General features: G+C 28.7%; 1 long non-coding RNA gene across 1 annotated transcript; it reads left to right on the forward strand.

The window, feature by feature from the left end:
• The first annotated feature begins 6201 nt into the window (after window positions 1-6201).
• Window positions 6202-11829, forward strand: LOC136085871 (uncharacterized). Its single transcript, XR_010641233.1, has 3 exons — window positions 6202-6493; window positions 11332-11400; window positions 11647-11829. It is a non-coding gene; the product is annotated as an uncharacterized LOC136085871 (long non-coding RNA).
• The last annotated feature ends 11615 nt before the right edge of the window (window positions 11830-23444 follow it).

The following is a 23444-nucleotide window of genomic DNA, read 5'->3' on the forward strand; positions in this document are numbered from 1 at the left end:
AAAATAGTGAAAAAAACAATGAACAAATAAGAACTTTAATTTGAACTTTAACTAAAACTTGAATTTGAATTAATTGGTACTAATTTGTTCAAACATAACCTTAAAAAATAAGTTTATACAATAAATTATATATATAACTAGTTATACAAATAGTTAACTATCAGGAGTTACATCTATGACTATATGCATTTTGAATCTTATTATTTTATTTATATATTACTTTAGATCATATTACTTTGAAAACTGGACCCAGAGGCTTTATTCCCAATAACACTGTGGCATTCCAGATAAAAAATTAAAATGTTTCTGTAAATATCCTGTTTTTGTTCCTCAATGTAGTTTGTAAGTCCCTTAAGTCTTAAGGACCTTATTATATCTAAAGTTAAAAGTTTTAGAGCCTAAAAAAAGTTACAGAAACCCATCTCCATCCTATTTTTTTCTTTTTTTAATAAAGAAAATTGGGAATTCTTTGACTTTCAAACCTGCATTTCTTTGTGGGACACTGCAGTGTCCCATGCATGCTAGATTGGTTTTTGACAACATTTTAACTTGCATCAGTTTTTTTCAAAATTGGGGAAACACACCGAAAAGGTTGTTAATCAAAGATCAAAACAAAGTATTAAAGATCATATCAATGAATTTCCACGTGTACTATCACACTGCTGTCGTAAAAGAACAAAAAAAGAATATTTTGAAGCTTTTTTAAATCCTAATAAAATGTATGAACTTTACTCTACCTATTGCAAAGAAAAGAATATTGCCCCTGTTAAGAAGCATATGTATAGATTCATATTCGAGTATGACTTTAACATCGAATTTCAAAAGCCAAAAACTGATTTATGTGATACATGTTATGAATACCATAATGTAGTAAATCCAACTGAGGAGCAAACCCAAAAATTTTCGAAACATGTAATGTTGAAGAATGAAAATTGAGCAGTGAAAAAGACCGCAAACTTAAGGATAAAAATGTAGCTGTAGTATGCATTGACCTTGAAAGTGTAATAAGTTTACCAAAATCAAACATAGGAGCATTTTTTTACAAACGTAAACTCTCAGCTTATATTTTAACTGGGCATTGCTCCCTAAATAAAAAAGGTTATTGTATGCTTTGGCTTAAAGGCATTTCAGGTCGTGCAGGAAATGACCTTGCAAGTAGTGTAACATGCTTGCTAGAGAAGGTTATTGCTGATCACCCAGATGTTAATAAACTCATATTATGGATTGATTCCTGCGTGCCTCAAAATAGAAATAGTCACATGCCCATTGCCTTACGTGAGTTTTTGATACGTTACCTAAAAATCAGGGTAATAGAGCAAAAGTTCTGTGAATCAGGGCATTCTAGTATACAACAGGTTGACAATATGCATAGTCAAATTGATAGAGCACTAGCTCCTCTGGAAATATTTAGTCCACTTGGTTTAATCAGAGCAATTGCTAATATTCAAAAGAGAAATCCTTTTTCTGTCTACCAAATAAAAAGATTGGATTTTAAGCATTTTTCAGCTATTGCAGGCTATTTTAATTATAACCTTGTTCCCTATACCCAAATAAAGCATCTGGTTTACAGAGCAGAGTTTTCAGATCATACATACTACAGAAAGTCATTTACTGATATATATATATATATATATATATATTTATATTATATATATATATATATATATATATATATATATATATATATATATTTAAACAACTTTAGAAAGTTTTCTACACAATAGAGTGCTCAATGTGCTTAAAAGAACAGAGCAATTATATATTATATTTGTAGAAAATCACTTAACAAAAATTTTTTGCATTTAACACTGTGTTTCATCAACAAAGATTCATCAGAAATGCTTTTTTTTCTTCATTTCTGATGAATCTTTGTTGGTGAAACACAGTGCTAAATGCAAAAAATTTTTGTTAAGTGATTTTCTACTAATATATATATATATATATATATATATATATATAATATATATATATATATTCATAAAAATTTAATTTACTTTAATTTAAAATACAATAACATAGTTTACACTTATATATATATATATATATATATATATATATATATATATATATATATATATATATATATATATATAAATATATATATATATATATATTTATATATATATATATATATATATATATATATATATATATATATATATATATATATATATATATATATATATATATAACAACTAAAAAGCTGCATATTCCTTAAACATAACCTATTCGTCACAGGATTCGTCTGTTTTTAAAACCTTTTTAACCATTTTGACATGGTGACTTTGTCACCATGTCAAAATTTAATTCCATTTGACACACCATTAAGATATTCAGAAAATTTTCAATGACAAAACTCTGAATCAGTGCTTAAAGTTGATGAAATATGTGGGAGTATTATCTTGCCACACTACTCTCCTTTCTGAACACAACGCTTATATCGGTTATAACCATTGTGCCCCTAATACACTTAACAAATGCTCTAGCTAGTGCATCACATATGATAACAGCAAGATTGATTTCATACTCAATGTTTTAATAGATATCTTTTGGAAGAGTTTTGAACTCTACCAAAAATTATGTAGATAATCAAAAATAGAATTAGGTTTTTGGGCACCACTTTTTAAACAAATCTCTGAAAATCCATTTTGAGTACTAGGCCTAGGCTCTGACAGCAACATTTATAAACAGCAAAAACTTTTGGCAACTTTTGTTTAAAATTTTTTACAGGTATGTTTAAATTTTGTCACTATTTTAGATTTTCATTGAATTTTCATTCATGTTTTTTTTATATAAAATATTTATGGAGTATTATTCTTTTTTACTATCAGCTATCACACTTACTAAACTGACTTCATCAGCTGCAACCTCTACTTTAAATTCAACATAGTTAATGTGATGTATATACTTTATCATAATACATGTGTTTTTTTTTATACTTGAATACTTATTTGTATATACATGTTTTTTTTTAACTTTTTTTTTTATAATATTTAATACTTACGAAAATATTGACTTTTGCAGAATATTCTTTAGATAAAGATATTTTCATACGTTAATCTAATCGTGGTAATAAACAAAGGTAATATTTACTTCAATCATTATATTTGTCCCAAAAAATTCATGCAATTCTATCATACATAAGTCTCTCACTAATTCCAATAAATAAAAATTATTACCTTTATTACTATAACTATATTTACTAACCTGTCATTACTAATATTTATTAAAAATACATTCTGGTTGTTGAAGTCACTTTTACTCATATCAGTATGCAAATATTGTTAACATTCATAGTGCAGAAATATTCTTAAACATACTTCAAATTACAAGATATGTATAAGATACATATCATATAAGACCAATGACCTGGAACTTAATACTTTTATCCCAACATTTTAAAATTAAGTTATAGAAAACAAATACAGTGTTCAACTTACTATAACTCAGTTATAATAAATAAGCATATGGTCATGATCTATATAATAACTTTTTTTAGTTATTGTTATTTATTTTAAAGTTATCAAGTTAAATTAAAGTTTTATTATTAAAGTTTGAATGCAAAAGTTCATATCAATAAAATTTTTATCAGTATTGTAAACATAGGTTAAGTATTATAAGTATTTATAAGTATAAGTATTGTAAGTATAGTTATTATTAATAATAATAACTTACACATAAGTTAATATATAACTATATATATTATATTATATATAATAATTGTAATATATAATATATTACATATAATATATTGCTTATACATAATAATATTACGTATATTATGATATTGTTGTTAATATTACAAGCGTACAATTTTAAATCAAAGTCAGAAAATAATAATGACTAAAAAATGAGGTAGATGCATAACAATAAAGCAATTTTTTGCATTTATATGTAAGCACTTAATATTTATATCTCACGGTGGATAAATTTCGTTAACATCAGTCATTTTGCTTGCATAAAATATTGAAAAATCAATGGAAAAGAGTTGATCTGTAAAAACGATTTAAAAGTTTTAAATTCCCTAAATATAACCTATATATCACAACATTCGCCTGTTTGCTCTTTATAAATGTTTTTGACTAAACCAAAGATTTGATTAAACTCAAAGCACTTATTACTATCACTAGCAGAAACAAAACTTTTTATTTTGATCATTTTAAAAATGCAAACAGTGCCTCAATGGAATAGTTACTTCATGTTTAACAGTAACAGGGGCATAAGTTAAACATATGTGTTAAACTTGTAAATTATTTTTAAAAAATATAAAAATATTCTTTTATAATGGTAATAAATGAAATTTTAAAACAACGTCTTTTTAATGGAGTCTCGCAGTGAAAAAATACATCGAAAAAAATAATTCTTATTAATTACAATGTAAATATAATGCATACACAAAATATAATACATAAAAGTTAAATTTTTAAATTTATTTCACGCACAATACAAATTGTAAATGGCAACCGTCGAGTAAGTTTTGTTATGATTTTTTTCATTATCAGATTAAACCTTTTAGGAAACCCGTCAAATCCCCAGATCCTTCGGCCCTGATAAAAACCAGATTACAGTAGTCTCTTGCTTAATTGCGCAAATTGAAACAGGCACTGCGGTGCGCAATTAACTAGAAGTGCGCAAATAAGAAAATGGTAAGAAGTTTAGCTTTTTGATATTTTAAATGCTTGGCAATATCGTTCAGAGATAAATGTATAAATTCAATACCTAAGAAGCCTGTACCATCGTCTATCTCATCATTATTAGCTTCTTCTTCATCAGAATTGTTATCCATAGCAACTGCATTATCATTATTTTCTTCCAAAGACAAACAATCTTCGACTCGTTGATCTCCTGATAATCCTTTTCCTTTGTCTTTAGCCACAAGAATTAAGGATAAAAAAGTTGTCATAAGAGAACTGTAAATAGACGACTAAATTTAAAATGAATTTTTTTATTAAAGTTTTTTCAATGAGACTTGGTTGATAAATCGTTAAAACTTATTATTATCTGTTTAAAACAAGATTTATCAATTACTTCGATTCGAATTCAAATTATTTATCTATTTACATTCTGATAAAATCATTATCTCAAAATATTTATGATAAAACTAGTTTTTAACTTAACACAGGAAAATAATAGTTACGTTTTCTGATCTAATAACACTTTAAACAAAAAACTCAGTAAAAAATTGAAATAAAAATATTTTGGGCCTAAACGCGCAATTAACTGGGATGCGCAACTAATTGGGTGTGCAATTAAGCAAGAGACTACTGTAAACCCAATCAAGCAAATTTGCATAATTTTTTAACCATATGGGGCCCGTCCGGAAACCAAAACAATTAACCGTTAAAATCCCGTTCCCGTTAGCACAGATAAAAACCATACGGTACCCGTCTGTCAATGTAAGCTGGGATAATGAAATTTTTCATTGTTGCCAGAAAGTTAAATGCACGTCTTGTTCCTTTTCGACACACTGTGGTTGCTTTGCCATGATCATCCGAAAAACCTGTTTCATCGCAGTTCTAAATATGCGACCCAAAAGTTATACCAGTCTGTTGAAATTGCTTGGCAGAGCATTAAAAATAACAATCAATTATTTCTGGCGTACAAGAACCGTCTCTTTTAAATGCTAAGTTACCCGCTTTTCTTATTGAATCTTCTTATGACCATCTCTTCACAAAGGCATCAAACCAGTCTTTACCAGGCTTGCTATTTTTGAATAAGTGCAAATCATCTTAGCGAATAAGGTAGCCACATACAAATTCTAGGATTTCATTTGGGGCAAACAATAACCCCAGTCACCAAGTATTTGGAACGCATGCACCGTAAATCTTTTTGTTTCAATTGAGAGTACCGTTGTTGTACCTGAGCTATTGAAGCCTCTGTTGTTGTTATTTTTTTGATCTTTGAGCGTTGAGACTGGAACGCAATGCTTGAATGCAGCTTTTCTCAGTGATGTTTTTCTTTCTTTTTTATCAGTTAAAGCGGCTAGTATATCGTCTTCCTTATATGCATTTGTTTTGTCATGTTAAAGTGAGTGAGGTAAATTGAACTGGGTAAATGAAGATTATATTGAGAAATAATATAATAATTGGTTTTTAATGAGTCAGAGATGATTATATTAACAAATAACATTATTGTTCATTTTTAGTTAAACCGGAGTTAACACCCAGTGAAAAATAAAACCGCGTCCCACATGGGTTCCGCATGGGTTCCGTGTGGGATTGATGGGATTTATGTGGGACGGATTTTCCCATGTGGTATCCGTATGGAAATTTGTCACCTTAAACCCATGTGGGTAATCCCACATGGGTTACATGTGGGAAACATATGGTATTTACACACATGGGAAATCCCACGTGGGTTTCCTGTGGGATTTGCATGGGATTTAATTTAAAAGCTGGAAACTAAAAAAAAATTTTAAATCGACATTGCATTGCGTTACGTTTATATTGTGTGAAAATACTTTATATTAATAAAGAGAATGGCAAGCAAGCATGTAAGTGCCACGAATAATTTTTATCTTTCTTTATAGAAATAAGATTGAGATTTGTGCAAATAGACTTATTATTAGGATAATATAATAGTTATTTGAATATAGATCTTGAGTAAATTATTTGCAAACAACTGATGCAAGTTGAAATGTTGTCAAAAACCAATCTTGGATGCATGGGACACTGCAGTGTCCCACAAAGAAATGCAGGTTTGAAAGTCAAAGAATTCCCAATTTTCTTTATTAAAAAAAGAAAAAAATAGGATGGAGATGGGTTTCTGTAACTTTTTTTATGCTCCAAAACTTTTAACTTTAGATATAATAAGGTCCTTAAGACTAAAGGGACTTACGAACTACATTGAGGAACAAAAACAGGATATTTACAGAAACTTTTCAATTTTTAATCTGGAGTACCACAGTGTTATTGAGAATAAAGCCTCTGGGTCCAGTTTTCAAAGTAATATGATCTAAGTAATGTTTAAATAAAATAATATGCTTTAAAATGCATATAGTTATACATATAACTCCTGATAGTTAACTATATGTATAACTAGTTATACATATAATTATTATTAATATATAAGATATACATAAACTTATTTTTTAAGGTTATGCTTGAACAAATTAGTACCAATTAATTCAAATTCAAGGTTTAGTTAAAGTTCAAGTTAATGTTCTTATTTATTCATTGTTTTTGTTAGTTTTACATTTATTTGTTCAAATTTATCAGTTAGTACTATATTTTACTACAGTAAGAATGTTTATCATTGTTGAACGTGATTTTATTAGTAACTTAATTTTATTTTCAACATATTTTGACAACACCCTTTATATTTTAAATGATGACAGCTTTACTTTTCTATTGATGTTAAATTTATTACGTTTCAATAACTCAAATTAAATCTTAACTGAATTATTGTAAGCTTTGTAGGGTTTTGTTGTATATCAAATGGTGTTGTAAATAAAGTAAAAATAATATATATATATATATATATATATATATATATATATATATATATATATATATATATATATATATATATATATATATATATATATATATATATATAAATATAACATTAAAACAATAAAATTGATACAAAATTTCACTTTAAAACGAATACCATTAACATTGTGATGATAACAGCATTAGGAAACTAGTATTTATGTATTATTATTACTATAAAATACTATAAAAATATATGTAATACTATAAAAAAATAGTTTTTTAATTCATTCTATAAAATGGAGACTGACAACTGATGATTAATGGAAATAAATACAAATTATAAAAATCATGTATTATTACTAAATACTATATTAATGCTAGTCTACAAAGTTAAAATTAATTTAGAGCATTGTTATTAGTTCTTTTGCGATTCGCACTTCCACTTCTGTCTCTCAAATTTATAAAATAGGTGGTCAAAGCTTGCTCAATAGGTAGGTTCTCAGCATAACAATGCTTTTTTCTTACACTTTCTAAAGAGGCAAATTGATTACTTATTTTACTTAAATTGTAGGGTTATCTATGCATAATGATGTCAGATGATGACCCGGTTTATTGAACAACTTCACCCTTTATCAAACTCAGTCAATTTTTTGCCATCTCCCATTGAAAATGATGTCAGTTTTTGTTATCGTATTATGATGATATATCTGAATTGTTAATATAATATAAAAAATGCATATACCATCAATTTTTTTCTGGTTCAATTATACATTTATTCTCAACAGTACTAAAAGTAAAAAAAAAAAACATAAATTGTTTTTTCAGATAAGCAAGCTAATTTCTGAATTTAAATTGTTTTTCCTATGATCCTCTACAGTTTTAAGCAACAAAAGCAAGAAGTTTTTAGACCACATTGTTGGTGTAAATACCTCTAAAACCTGCTCATAGCTAGCATAAATTGTTTTACTTTTTTTTTAAATAAAATATTTTACTTTTTTTTTTAATTCAATTTTTTAATTGACATTATTTTGGTCTCAACATCCCCTCCCCATTGTCAATTATTGTTAAACTCACACTGCCCCTCTATCTATTGGCATCATTTATGGATGATCTCATAGCCTAAATACTATATATATATATATATATATATATATATATATATATATATATATATATATATATATATATATATTATTTTTACTTTATTTACAACACCATTTGATATACAACAAACCCTTACAAAGCTTACAATAATTCAGTTAAAATTCAATCTGAGTTATTGAAACGTAATAAATTTAACATTAATAGAAAAGTAAAGCTGTCATCATTTAAAATGTAAAGGGTGTTGTCAAAATATGTTGAAAGTAAAATTAATTTACTAATAAAATCACGTTCAACAATGATGAATATTCTTACTGTGGTAAGAATTAGTACTAGTTAACAAATTTGAACAAATAAATTTAAAATAGTAAAAAAACAATGAACAAATAACTTGAACTTGAACTAAATCTTGAATTTGAATTAATTGGATCTAAATTGTTCAAGCATAACCTTAAAAAATAAGTTTGTATAATAAATTTTATGTATAACTAGTTATACATATAGTTAACTATCAGGAGTTATATGTATAACTGCATGCATTTTAAAGCATTTTATTTAATTTATATAATACTTTAGATCATATTACTTTAAATACTGGACCCAGAGACTTTATTCCCAATTACACTGTGGTACTCCAGATTAAAGGTTTCTGTAAATATCCTGTTTTTGTTCCTCAATGTACTTCTTTAGTCCCTTAAGTTTTATGAACTTATTATATATAAAGTTAAAAGTTTTGGAACCTAAAAAAAGTTACAGAAACCTCCCTATCTCCCCCCTATTTTAATTTTTTTTTTTTAATAAAAAAAATTTGACTTTCAAACCTGCATTTCTTTGTGGGACATTGCAGTGTCCCATGCATGCATGCTTGGTTTTTGACAACATTAGAACTTGCAACAGTCAATTGTTTGCAGATAATATACTCAAGAACTATATTCAAATATCATATGAACATGTTAGAGAATGTTCATATGATATTTGAACATCACAAATTTAATAATATTGTTGTGATATGTTATATAAATAATTCCATAATAGATTATGATATGAAAATAAGATAGGATATGAAGGCAATGATCAAAGAATAAATTTACTTATAGAAATTTAGATGTTTGTTTATTAGTTTCAGAATATTATATTATGTGTGACCGCGGCCTTCTATAATAACAAGCCTTGACATCGCGCAACAAAGTTGTTAAACTGAAGGCCAATTCCTAATACTGTGTTTATATTTTCATCTTTTAACATTAGACGAAAGTTTGTGTTCGCGCTTTTTTAATAAATCTTTAAAATGTGATTAGTTTATAAATTAGATAGCCCAACATCAAGACGATAATGTTGAAAGGTTCAAGGCGTTAACATTGTAAGGTAATAATATTGTCAAACTAACGATAAGTTTTTTTAATAATTAAAATGCCTTAAAAATGCCTTTAAAATGCTGTGTATCTCTTTGCAAGTCGAACTATCTCAACTACAACAAAAATATCAATTTATACAACTACAATATCAATTACACTACAACAAAAATATCAATACTCAACTACGACAAAAATATCAATTTATAAATTCCCGAAGAATCTAGAGGAGAGAAAAAGATGTAGTGAAGCTATCCCAAGAACTGGTTTTATTGTTACTGACTATACAGCATTATGTCAACTGCATTGGCCAAATGAAGCACCTTTTGAAAGCAAATATGGGAAGCAACGACCTTTAAACCCACCATCTGTTTTTAAAATATTCCGCCTAGTTGTTTTGCCACACCAGCAAGTAAAGTTAGTAAAAATGTAACTTTAAGCGGTTTTCGAAACATTTTACCAGATGAGTTAAATGATTTTCTAAAAGAGGATGAACTTATATTTGACGATATTCAATCTTTGTTAAGTGATAATAACGATGTTATTGTTTTCCAGCTTAATAAAAAAAGTTTGCACATACAATCAAAATTGTACAAACTTGGTGTTCCATTATTTATTTTAGTAATTTTCAATGATTATTCATTTGTAGCTAACCATAATGGCACAATTTGTAATATTTCATATTTAGCTGTAAACAAATTAAAGTTAATTAAAACAAAATCAGCTTTATTAGAAGCAGTTAGATTTTTGAAAAATAAAGAAAGTTCGCTTCAGTCAAATATTCTATTCGAACACCTTAATGCTATGAGAAAAGTTAATGTTGGTAAAGTTTTATATACTTCAGATATTATATGTAGAGCATATGAGTATTTTGCTATGCGACGAAGTTTATATGATTGTTTGTGTATTGACTACAAGTTGCCAAGTATAAGGACTTTAACCCTGTTGAGATATATTGATAAAACTTTTTTTTTGCTTGAATCAACTTTTGTTGGTGTTTTTTATTGTTGGTGATTTTTATTGTTACCAATTTTAGCAAAAAAAATTAAAAATACAGTTATCTTTTTAATATATAGATATATACTTTGTTATGGTTCTGCTTGTTATTGATACTATTTAATATTACATAAATATTCTTAATGAAATTTGAAATACGAAAAATATGATTATCTTTTAACAATTTTTTGGTTTTCTTTTTATATTTCCGTCTTTTCTAGAGATTATTATTAGAAAACATAGACTGCCATTACACCCTACCTAATATAAAAATATATCAATATAAGTAAAAGTGAAAGTTTAATCGGCCTTCAGTTTTTACGGCATTTTGCGCGATGTCAAGGCCTGTGATTATAGAAGTCTACATCATTGAAAAAGTAGGTTTTTACATTTTTGTTTTTGTTTTTTTGTTTAACTACTTATCCTTATTGATCACTTTTTTTCAGGATTCTCCTCAGGGGTTCAAGCTCATTACGCATAATATGTGTTTAATTACGCATAATACGTTAGTCATTGTAAGTAATAAATTAGGAAATAATTATTTGTGAAATATTGTAGTCATTAATGACTTCAAACTGGCTAATAATTAAAATTGCTCTCTCGTCTCTCTCTTCTCTCTCTCTCTCTCTCTCTCTCTCTCTCCTCTCTCCTCTCTCTCCTCTCTCTCTCTCTCTCTCTCTCTCTCTCTCCTCTCTCTCTCTCTCTCTCTCTCTCTCTCTTTATATATATATATATTTGTATTTATATATTATTTTTTTTAGAAAATGTTTGAAGAAAGTTAGAAGATACCAAAAACCTTGGTATTATACAAGCCGAAGCGATTTAATTAATTCAATTGACAAAAAACGGCGTGTAAATCGCAAAAGAAAAAATAATATTTTTAATATTCGTTTTGGATGTATTGATTAATAGCATTTATTTTAAAATAAATTCATTTTGCAACACGTTTTTTAATTTTATAAAATTTCGTCATAATAGTTTAAGGTAAATCCCACATAGGTTATAGGTGGAAAACATCACATGTAAAAGATCAAAAATGCTACACGTTTTGAATACCAAATGGGATAAAGTAGCAAATACCAGATTAAGTTAAGCCTCTCTGAAAGCTTCGATGATTAATTTTAAATTACTATTTAAGTAATTTTTAAATTAAAAGAATTTTAAAAATTATCATAGAAGCATTCGGACTTTCATTTGTCTAGTATTGACTACTTTTATACCATTTGGATTAAAATATGTGGCATTTAAGATCTATAACATGTAGTATTTTCCACCTATATCCCATGTAGGATTTACCACATAAAACCCATGTGGGATTTACCATATGAAACCCACATGGGACAAAATAATAATCCCCATATGGGTTACATATGGTAAAAACCCACGCGTATCCCATATGGGATTTACCATATGGAATCCATGTGGGATTTATCATATGAAACCCACATGGGACAAAATAATAATCCCCACATGGGTTACATGTGGAAAAAATCCACGCGTATCCCATGTGCGCTTTTTCACTGGGCATTAGTTTAATTAGACAAAGATAGGCGCTTCACAGTGGATAATAGTACTACAAAATCATGCCATAAATGTTTTTTGTTCAAATTTCAGTTTCACTACTGAAATTTATATTTTATTTTTTTAAATAGTTTCATAGTCATTCTTTAATATAATGTAGGAATTTTACATAGTTTTATGTAAAAAGATCATTTTTGAAGCCCTACCGTTTCATATTTTTAAAAATTTTCAATTTAAACTTATTTGCTTCATAACTGTAAAAGTTATTTTCTTTAAAACTTTTTATGAATAAGTATAAAGTATTATATATTTTTGAAAGCATCATTTTTTTAATTATATGGTTTTGTTTACAAATATTTAATTGAACTATAAAGTAAGAAAAAAAAAAATTCTTAAAGTTCGCCGAAAATTTTGGCAGTTCCTGACGCTTCCCGACGCTTTATTATTATAATTAATTAGTAGCTTAGGTGTCTATAAAAATGAATAAAAATCAGGTGTGGATACGTGCGGTTTATAAAGTTATAGATAAAAAAGTAATAAAAGTTAGAAAACAGAAAATCGGTTTTTATCTTGGTTTCAGACTATCTGTTTATAACAAAAGTTTTTTTTTTCCAATTTTTATTGAGAATTAATTTTAATGGACATGCATTCAATTATTTTTGCATTTTGTGGTGAAAATTTTATCAGCAATTTGTGAACACTGCTTACGAACACATATGCAAAATTTATGTAAATGCAAGATTTATTAGATCACACTGTAGATAGAATTTTGACTATAGATTCCGTGTACATTAATAAATTTTAAACAATTAATTTTGTGTAATAATTAGGGTTGTGGAGAAAACTAGAGTTGTTGTAGATGAAATAAAAAGCCAAATATACTCTTTACGGCCATCTATAATTAACAAAAGTTGTAAAGGAATACAAGTGAACTTTTTTTGACAATGATAGATGAAAAAGTGGCTCAGGTATTAACGGGTACGCCTTCTGCGTCTACATGTACAATATATGGAGCTACTCCACGACAGTTGAATGATTTGACTAAAGTGTCTGCTAGGCCTGAAAATGAAAGTTCGTATAAATATGGACTGTCGACATTACATGCCTGGATTCGGTGTATGAAAATGGTATTACATATTTCGTCTATATTAGAAGAAGTTTTGTGTAGAAATTGTAATTCAGGAACATTTAGCTTCTATGGGTACACAGTGTGTTGGTAGTAAGATTTATTCTAAGGAGGTTGTTATTGGATCTTTTCAGTATTTTACTACATCCAGAAGTTTGTATAACCAATTGCGAACAGATCATCAATTGCCTTCTATAAGAACTTTGACAAAAATTTCTAAATTAAATAAGAAACATTTTTTGACTAATATTTTTCAATCTGTTGAAGAAAAACAGAAACTTTGTTATTTATTGCATAATGAGGTTTATGTTAAAAAACCTCATCATGCAATAAATAACAAAGTTTCGTCGACAAAACAAAACAAGTATGTGGTAATACCAATGATGGTAATATTGCTAGGAGATTTTCTTACAATGCAAGCTGCACTTCTGAAATTACCGGAGTAAATGAAAATTTGATTAAGCCACTTTACATAATTCTACAAGTTCTCTACTCAGGTGTTATGATAAATGCTGAAAGTTTTGGGACATATGCTACAGAAACTGCCCACATTTGTGTGAGTAATTATAGCTGGTACTTTATGCCGTCTTCAGTACACAAAACTTTACTTCATGGAGAAAATATAAAAAATTTTGCAGTACTGCCTATTGGTAAACTTTCAGAAGATGCGCAAGAATCCCGTAATAAAGATTTAAAAAAATTTTCGCCTTCATCATGCCAGAAAATGTTCTAGATAAGCTACAAATGAGGACGTATTTCATACTCTTCTGTACGCTTCCGATCCCTACATCACAAGCATTAGAAAAAGTAACCCGTACAAAAAAAAAAAATGTCCAAGAACTCAATGAAGATACTTAGCAACTTTTGAAAGTCGACTTATAATTTATTCCATAAAAACTCATTTTATAAACTCTTGAAAATAAGTGTCATGTAATCATGTAAATATTTAAATATATGCAAATTAATTACTTACACGCAACTGTTAAAAAATCAAATTAGTAAAGCAATTAAACCAAATATAAGGAAAATGTTTGTCTAAAAGTTTAAAAAGTACGTTTCTTTTTTTTTGTCTAGAGATTAGCCAATAGCTCGTATTAATGCATTTTTATTACATAAATTTAATTTTAGTATTTTTTCCTAATAAATAAGCATTTTTTGTAGTTTCTAATACTTTTAAAGTTTTTTATTAAAATTAAAAAGAACATGTTTAGTTAAAAGTAAAAAAAAAAAAAAAAATTTTGAGGTTTTTGATTTTTATTAACGACTTTTATATTAAATTTTTTTTTATAAAAAATGTTTTCCTAGAAGCCTCATATACTGCAAAATTTCAACACTTTATCTTTAGTAACAAAAAAGTTATTGATTTTTGATCCAAAACAGACCTTAATTTTTCACTGTGCGTCATAGTAAGAAAGAGAAGAATAGAGGAGATAAGAGGAAGATAAAGACTAATCCCAGAAAGCTACTGTTTCTTCTCAAGTATCCTATAAACCAGCTGCCCACGAACCATCTTCCCAGCATTGGATATGTGTTCAGATCTATACAGTTAATCAAATCTTCCAAGGCTTTAAAGTTTAAATCTGCAAAACCTATTGAAGCTTGCTCTCAAAGTTTTCCAGACAGAAATCTTATCTGCAAGGGTGGATCCTGTAAAGATCCCAACCATAAGTGTGTTACTTCTCTTGTAATGGATGTGTGGAACACGACTGGTTTTGGAGAATACCAATATAAATAAATAAAAAATAACCAATATTTATGTAATTAATAAACTTTTTTATGTATAATCAGGGATAAAATTCTGAAGCTCCACATAAAGTATTGCAAACTAATTTAACTGAGAGATCTAAACTGGGAATTGAGCATTGGTAGATTCACTAAGATAAAAGAAGAGTTCATTAAGGAAAGCTGCAAACTCCTCGACATATCTGTGGGGAAATTTGAGGAGAAGATCCAATCAGATCGACTTCATTCCCAGAAAGCCAAGACAAAAGACACAGTTTTTTTAGATCAAAATGAAGATAGAAAAATGTATATTACTACAGAGGTAGACAAAGAATTTGAAAAATCTGTTAAAAACAGATAGGATTGGTGACAGAGAATGAAGAATATGAAGATTACGGAAATGAAAAAAGGACAAAAGACAAGGGAACTAGTTCTAAGTGAACTTGAGGCTTCCATTAAATCTGATGCTGATTCTTCTGCATCCGAGTCAGAAGCTGTAATTTCCAAAGATGAAGATTCTGTCGATGAATTACTCAAAAGTTCTGATTCTACAGTAAAAGGCAAGGTAAATAAAAGATTGTAATAAAATGTAAAGTTGGTTGTACTAATTTTGAGTAAACTTAATCAAACTGAATTTAATTAGATTAGAAATATAACTGTTTCTTATGTAGATAATGATAAGTATCAGTTCTCAGGATCTAGTGGATTGTACTTCTGCTCAGTACAGGGTCGGAATTCGACCTCAAACTGCAATCACTGTAGCAATCTGCAATAAAACAGGCGTGAACCTTGAGGATTTGTCCATCTCCAGAAGCTCTGCTGATCGAAAGAGATTCAAGAAGATTGAAGATCTAAGTAAGAATAAATAGTAGAATATAAAATTATTGAAAATAATGAGAATCAAGTAAAACTAGGATAAATAAATTTTAAATTATATAGGTGATAAATAAAAAGTTATTTTAATTACTAGGAGACCAAATAAGACAAAATATAATGGAAACCTTGAAGGTAAAGAGGCTTGTCCTGCACTTTGACGGCAAATAGATCAAAGAGATGGAGGAGAATCTGAACATTACTGTTACTGTTCAAAGGATTGTAATCAGTGTTACATCTCCTGATATTGTCGACACAAATGACATTCTCCTAGGAATTCCTTTACTCTGGTTTCCATGCAGGTTACACATGTTGGATTTACACATCTCTTAATTTATGGAGGCTCTTACTGGTGAGAAAACAAAAGGGCCAAGGAGAGCACTCTACATAAGACTGCAGAAAATCTGGCCACGCATCAAGAAGGAGGTGAAAAAGATGAAGGAGATCATTAGGTTTGATTGGAATGAGCTACAGGTCGGATTATCCTTGTACAACATTGCAAGGGAGGCCCAGGAGTTTGGCAAGAGGGCACTGACCATAGAGACATTTAACAGGGGGAACTACAATAAACTTTGTGAACTATTTGTCTTCTATTTTGGAGGAGATGTGCCAGGATTTCATTTTTATCAACCTGGAGCCTGCCATGAAGCCAGGTATACTTATAGTATATTATCAATAATTTTTGTGTTTAGGGTTATGTACATTTTTAAGTTTTTCTTACATATTTAATAATAATAATTTATTCTAAAGATTCATGACAGATGGTCTATACCTTCTGACCCTGAAAATGAATGAAAAAATAGCCCAAGTGATGAATGAGGAAGTAAAAAAGAGGGTAAAGACAGCGGCATTCTTTATTTTGGTATGTTATGGGCCCTGGTTCTTAAAATCCTGTATGGTGGACAAGTTGACTTCAAATGAGTTGGGTGCCTTAAAGTCATTGTTTGACATAAGGGACTACTATCCAAAACCTGGACAAACCCTTCTTTCCAGCACGCAGCAACATGCTTGGTATTTAACAGAGCAGTTAGTTATTCTGTCCCTAGCTGACGATTGTGTTGACGACGAGGTGAAATAGAAAATTTTGGAGAAGTTGGTCAAGTGTGATATCCCTGACCAGTCTCATATGGGGAAACCAAAGCTACCAGTTGTTGGCAGGTCAATGGAGCTTACTGAGCTGTTAGGTTCTTAGAGCAAAATCTTGTTCAAGGTATCTGAGATCCCTGTTGAAGAGGTGGAGAAGTGGATCAGCGGAGATGCCAGTCAGACATTTGATATATTTAAATGGTTTTTGAAGTCGATTAAATGTGTCAATGACTGCGCTGAAAGGAATATCCTACTAATCCAGGACTTTGTTGGAGGCTACAGATCAGACAACATGAAACAGAACCTCATGCTGGTTGCCAGAGACAACAGAAAGAAGCTGAAGAAGGACCTGACAATAAAACTCAAAAATATTTAATTTTTTAAACTGAAAATATATATTTTCAAGAGAATTTTTAAAATACATGATATTTTTCTAAAAAATTGGCATTTTTTTCGGAAAATGAAATTTTACAGATATCACTTTTACTGGAACAAAAAAATTTGTGTGTGTTATTTTAAGCCTATTTAAACCTTAGAGAATGGGAAAAGCTTGCCGGTGATTTTTTTTGGGACACCCTAATATATGTATATATATATACATATATATATATATATAATATATATATATATATATATATATATATATATATATATATATATATGTATATATATATATATATATATATATATATATATATATGTATACATATATATATGTATATATATATATATATATATATATTTATATAAATATATATATATACATATACATATATAAATATATGTAAATTATGTTAGTGTATTTTACAAATAGAGTGCTCAATGTTCTTAAAGAACAGAGCAGTTATAAATTTAATAATAATAATATAATAATAAATAAATTTAATATATATATATATATATATATATATATATAAATATATATATATATATATATATATATATATATATATATATATATATATATATATATATATATATATATATATATATATATATATATATATATATACAATCAATAATAAGCTCAATGTGTATATTTAAACATACAGACCTCTTTTCTTGTTCCCAAAACATACCTGAACGGGAAACCAACTTCACTGCCTCCTTATTCTTGTGCACAATGAACCTTTGAGGGCAATGAACTTCTGCCAAAAAGTATAAATAGATGTTGGCTATGACTACTGCAATATCAGTTACCAATATTTAAAAAACTACTATTTATAAATGAGGAAGGGTAAATTAAAAGATAAACGTATATTTGAAATTTTATAACAAAAAAAAAAAAAAATATTGAATATCTAATCAATTAATAATATAAGTAATCAATAAAAAAAAATTTAAGTATTTGCAAGCAGGGCAACTGACAAAGCTCCGTTATAATAAAAGTGAATTTCTTTTTTTCTTGTAATAAACGTTCAAAAAAATATGTCTCTGATTGTTTTTTAACGTTGTTCAATGATGCGGCAGATATAATAGTATTTGAAAGTAAATTCCAGTCAGGTTCGACGCCATTGGCGAAGACAAATTCTTGTTGGGTGCAGTTAGCTACTGGTTGGTGTTGAATTCGTGACAATGTCGGAGGTTATTTGCAGGTCCCTGTACACTTAATGCTGCAGTTAACTGGTTTGGTCTCTCGAGCTCAACATTGCTGAGGCCCTGGTACATTTTGAAGTATTGGATTAGGTCACCTCTACGCTGTCTATCCTCTAGATATTGAATATTTATAGCTGTTAGCCTTTGACGATACATTAAGGGCCTAAGATGAGGCTCAAAGTTAATGGGTCTTTCTTGCACTGCTTCTAGAGCATCAATGTCTTGGCATTAATAAAGATTCCTTGAGGAAGAACAGAACTCAAGATGTGGTTGTACATAAGTTGTGTTAAGTATTCAAAAACTATTAATAACCCTTAAGTGAAAGATTCATTTTATATTCCTAGTGCCATGTTAGCTTCGGCTACATCGTTTGCAACTTGATCCAGCCACTTGAGTTTGTTGTTGACAATTCAGAAGTAAGTGGATTTGCAGATCGATTCTTTTCAAAATGTACAAGGTTTATTTGGATGGGAAAATGCAGTGAGAACAGGGAAAAAGAAAAGTCCAATTGTGTTTTCACTATTTTTAGTATGCTAGTAATAATAATTTATTTTTTATTTTTTTATAAACCAGATATGGGATCACATCTCAACTTTTTTTTTTTTCAATCAATTTAATAAAATATCATTACTATTTTCAGCGGTTTGGTAAAGAGCTTTTGAAGATCAAACGCCTGAACTAGCAAAATTTCCCATTAAAATCTTGAGCTTGATTCGTAGTGCTTCTGGATGTGAAATTAGAGCTACTTCAATAATTTATTAATATAAAGTATTTTGGTTTTTTATATGTTTTCGATTTTTATGTTACTGATTTATAATACTTTAATAAATAGGTGGATACAAAGAGAAGAATTTGCTTGAAGCAAACGAGACTCAATGATTTGATTTACATTATGTTCAATTTGAAACTAAAACACAGGGATTTAAAGAAGAAAACAATTGAAGATCCCCTTTGTTTGGATGATTTAGATTCTGGTAATGAATGGATCTCAGAGCTCCCAGATCCTGAGGTGGAGGCCTTTTTGAAGATTTTGATGCAAATATAGCTCTTGATGACCCTCTTGAAGTCGAAGAAGGTGAAGTATTTCAACGTACAAAGAGAAAGAAGAAAAACCAAGGTATAGGATATTAATTTGAATAAGTTTTTTTATTTTTTTATTTCTGCTTTATTGAAATATATATATTTCCTTTAGGCAAAAAAAAAAGTTCCAATTGATGATGAAGGAGGATGTTTCACATGCCGAGGAAGAAAGCGAAAAAGAAGAGTTTGAATTGAATTTCATGGATGATTCCTCAAGGATCTTAATATTAGCACTAGTTCTAGTGACAATGGCGACAATTGATAAGTTATGACTTATGAGCTTAGACCATGTTTATTTCGAATTTGTAGAAGTTTGGAACTTCTATGATTTTCTTGGATCTTCTAATGAAAGAATGATTTTACTACCGTGTTATTTTCATTGTTTTTAATCTTTTTCTAAAAATAAAAAAAAGAATTTTTCTCAAACAAATTGAGGTTTACGTCTCAAGCGCATTGAGGCTTACACCTCCATTCAGGTATAGGTAAACCACCTCAATACGCCCTAGCTTTTTTAAACCTAGGGTGTGATACAAAAAAGATTAAGAGACAAACTTGATAATCGATAACTGGTTATCTGAAGGAAGACAAAACGTGTTTGTAGAAGCTTCTTTAAAATCATATAATAAATTTGCTTTTCACCGTATTTAGGAGTTATTTTGTGTCGACTTTAAAAGCCAACCATCAATGGTGATATTATCTAAATTTTTATTGTTTTTTTTATTTACCTATACTGATATTATGGTAATTATAACTACCAGTTCTAGATTTTTTAAATTACAAAATTTCCAACAAAAAAAAATCTTATTTACGACTTTAACTGGTTAAATATCAGTATAGGTTAAAAAAACAAACAATAAAAATATAGATAATATTGTCATTGATGGTTGTCTTTTACATTCCTGATCCTTTAGATAACCAATGATCAATTCTCAAGTTTAACTCTTTATTTTTTTCTTTATCACACCAAGCCCATTATTAAATTTAGTTTTTTAAATTTTTTTGATTGGTGATATAAATACAAATCAAAACTACTGTGAGTAATTTTTTGAGTTTTTCAGTTTAATTGGAATATCTCTGAATATACTGTCCCATCATACCTATAGACAATTCTGAATGGTCATTTACAAAACTCGAAGTTTCAGTATATATTTGAAAATTTTTGAAGCATGACTGAGTATGCCAATAGTTTGGTGGAGTGAGGGCTACTCTTTAACTTTTAACTTATCAATTTCAATCATGTAAGGTAAGAAATCAGATAAGAAAAGTCGTAACCAAAACAGACAAAGATAGTGTTTTTTTTACTAATATTTGTATCCATTTTATAAATTTCCTTGATATTAACTTTTACTTTGTTCTCAGGCTTATAAAAGTCTAGAGCAAGGCATATCAAATGACAGAATTGCTGATGCATTTTTTGCCTTTTCCACTAATATTAGCTCATCAACTAGCAAAGCTAGAGGTATCAAGGTAGTTGGTAGTTAGTTGTTTGAGGTAGTTGAATCTAAATACCAACAATGTTTATTCTGAGATTCTAATACAATATCAACAGCTATTGGGTTTGTACAAACATTCTTGTACAAATGCATTTAATGTATGGCTGTAATGTCAAGAAACGGAGCTTTGATGACATCCTCAGATTGTAGATTTGCATAACAGCAAATAATTAATTCTGTTACAAACTTAATTTCAGTTTTCAGTTTATCATTTTCTTGAGCAAACACAAGATGGATTGGATGGAATTTGAAGTTTTTTTTCAATATTTTTTTGTTATTTAGGTGCCCTAAAAAGACATTGCGGACTGGTAACAGAGCACCGCGGAAGTGCATTTAACCAGGAAGTTAACGCTTCCTTCCTTACCGTGACGCGAAAACATTTCCAAAGCTCGTTTCAAACCAGGATCTCCTGCTTATCAAGAAAGCGTTCAAACTACTGCATCACAGCCACACAAGTTAAAACGCTTTTCCTAAAAATCTTGCATGACGAATAACACCAGTTTTTCTTACTTTATATGTAAAAAGGGATAAATAAGTGACAACTAGTTCTGCAAGCTCACTTCTATAACCTCTTATAACACCTGGTTTACCAACATAGGCTTTGCAAAATGTCAATGATCTATTAGCTGCCTTTTAAAAAGATAGCTTTAAACCATATTTCAATCAAATCATTACAGTTGAACCGGATTTTAATTTAAATTAGGTTCTTCAAAAATATTTTTTACATTTTTCAAAAGAGTATTATAAGGTTTATTTGTTTTGTCATTGGTTACGAATTTCCAAATGTTAAGCATTCTTTATTAAGTCACATTATGTCCACAGGTTATTTGGAGAAAATGCATATCTAGTTCTTTAGATATTCTGGAAACTGATTCTTTAATTATCTTAGCATTGGATGACGTTGTATTAAACCATATTCCTCTATTTTTGACATAAGTTGATACTTCTTAATTAAATTCATCGCGTCTAAGAATCGATCTTCAACAGTAGATGACACTAGCGGAGGTACTCCAAGTAGGTAAATCTCTCCATTAATGTTAACTAAAACATCCATTCTTTAATACTTATCCTCTGTTTAGGTCAAACAAGATCTTGCTATCAAAATGAGTTACACATGGATATAGCGAGGCATCAATGACTACCTTTACAATTTTACAATGGCTACCCTTACAAACATTAAATTAACATCTTCTTTTGTAATGATTGACATGTTTTCATTTTTTCTTTTTTTCTTTTTTTTTATTAAAGTAGAATGGCATCTTTTAACTTCATAAAGATCAATCATTGGTATAGAATTGCATTTGTTTCATTCTGATAAATTCTGGTAGAATCGCATTTGTTACCTCTGATGAATCGCCAAAAAAAAATTTAGCGATTTATCAGACGCTGTACCAGTAAATGAAACAGTAAGTGAAATTTTGCATTTACTGTATCTGGGTTTTCAGAAGTTTATATGTAATATCAATCACTCAGATCGAAATCAGATTCAATTGAAGAGTGCTCGCTTACAATTGTGTCTATGAGTTCTCTGTTGGGTATATCACCTACCAAACTCTTAGGCTGTGAACAATTTTTCTTTCTAAAACTTTCTTTTGTATAATTTACAGGGAAATTGTAGTTTTAGTTTATAGTTTTAGTTTACAATCAGTAAAAAAAATAGTTAACAGAGATTAAACCAGAGCTAAATTGTTTAATTAAAAGCATTGACTACCTTATATTTTAACATCTTGAGAATCAATAATAAACTTTCATTCACCTTCTTGATCTTTCAAAAAATTTAAATCTTCAATCTTGTCTTTAGGCAACTTTTTTTTATTTTTACTGATTTTGTTTTTGAGAATAGAATTACCCCAGTGAAAAAGCGCACATGGGATACGCGTGGATTTTTTCCACATGTAACCCATGTGGGGATTATTATTTTGTCCCATGTGGGTTTCATATGGTAAATCCCACATGGATTCCATATGGTAAATCCCATATGGGATACGCGTGGGTTTTTACCATATGTAACCCATATGGGGATTATTATTTTGTCCCATGTGGGTTTCATATGGTAAATCCC

This window comes from Hydra vulgaris, chromosome 10 (genome assembly GCF_038396675.1).
Source record: "Hydra vulgaris chromosome 10, alternate assembly HydraT2T_AEP".
Taxonomy (NCBI): Eukaryota; Metazoa; Cnidaria; class Hydrozoa; order Anthoathecata; family Hydridae; genus Hydra; species Hydra vulgaris.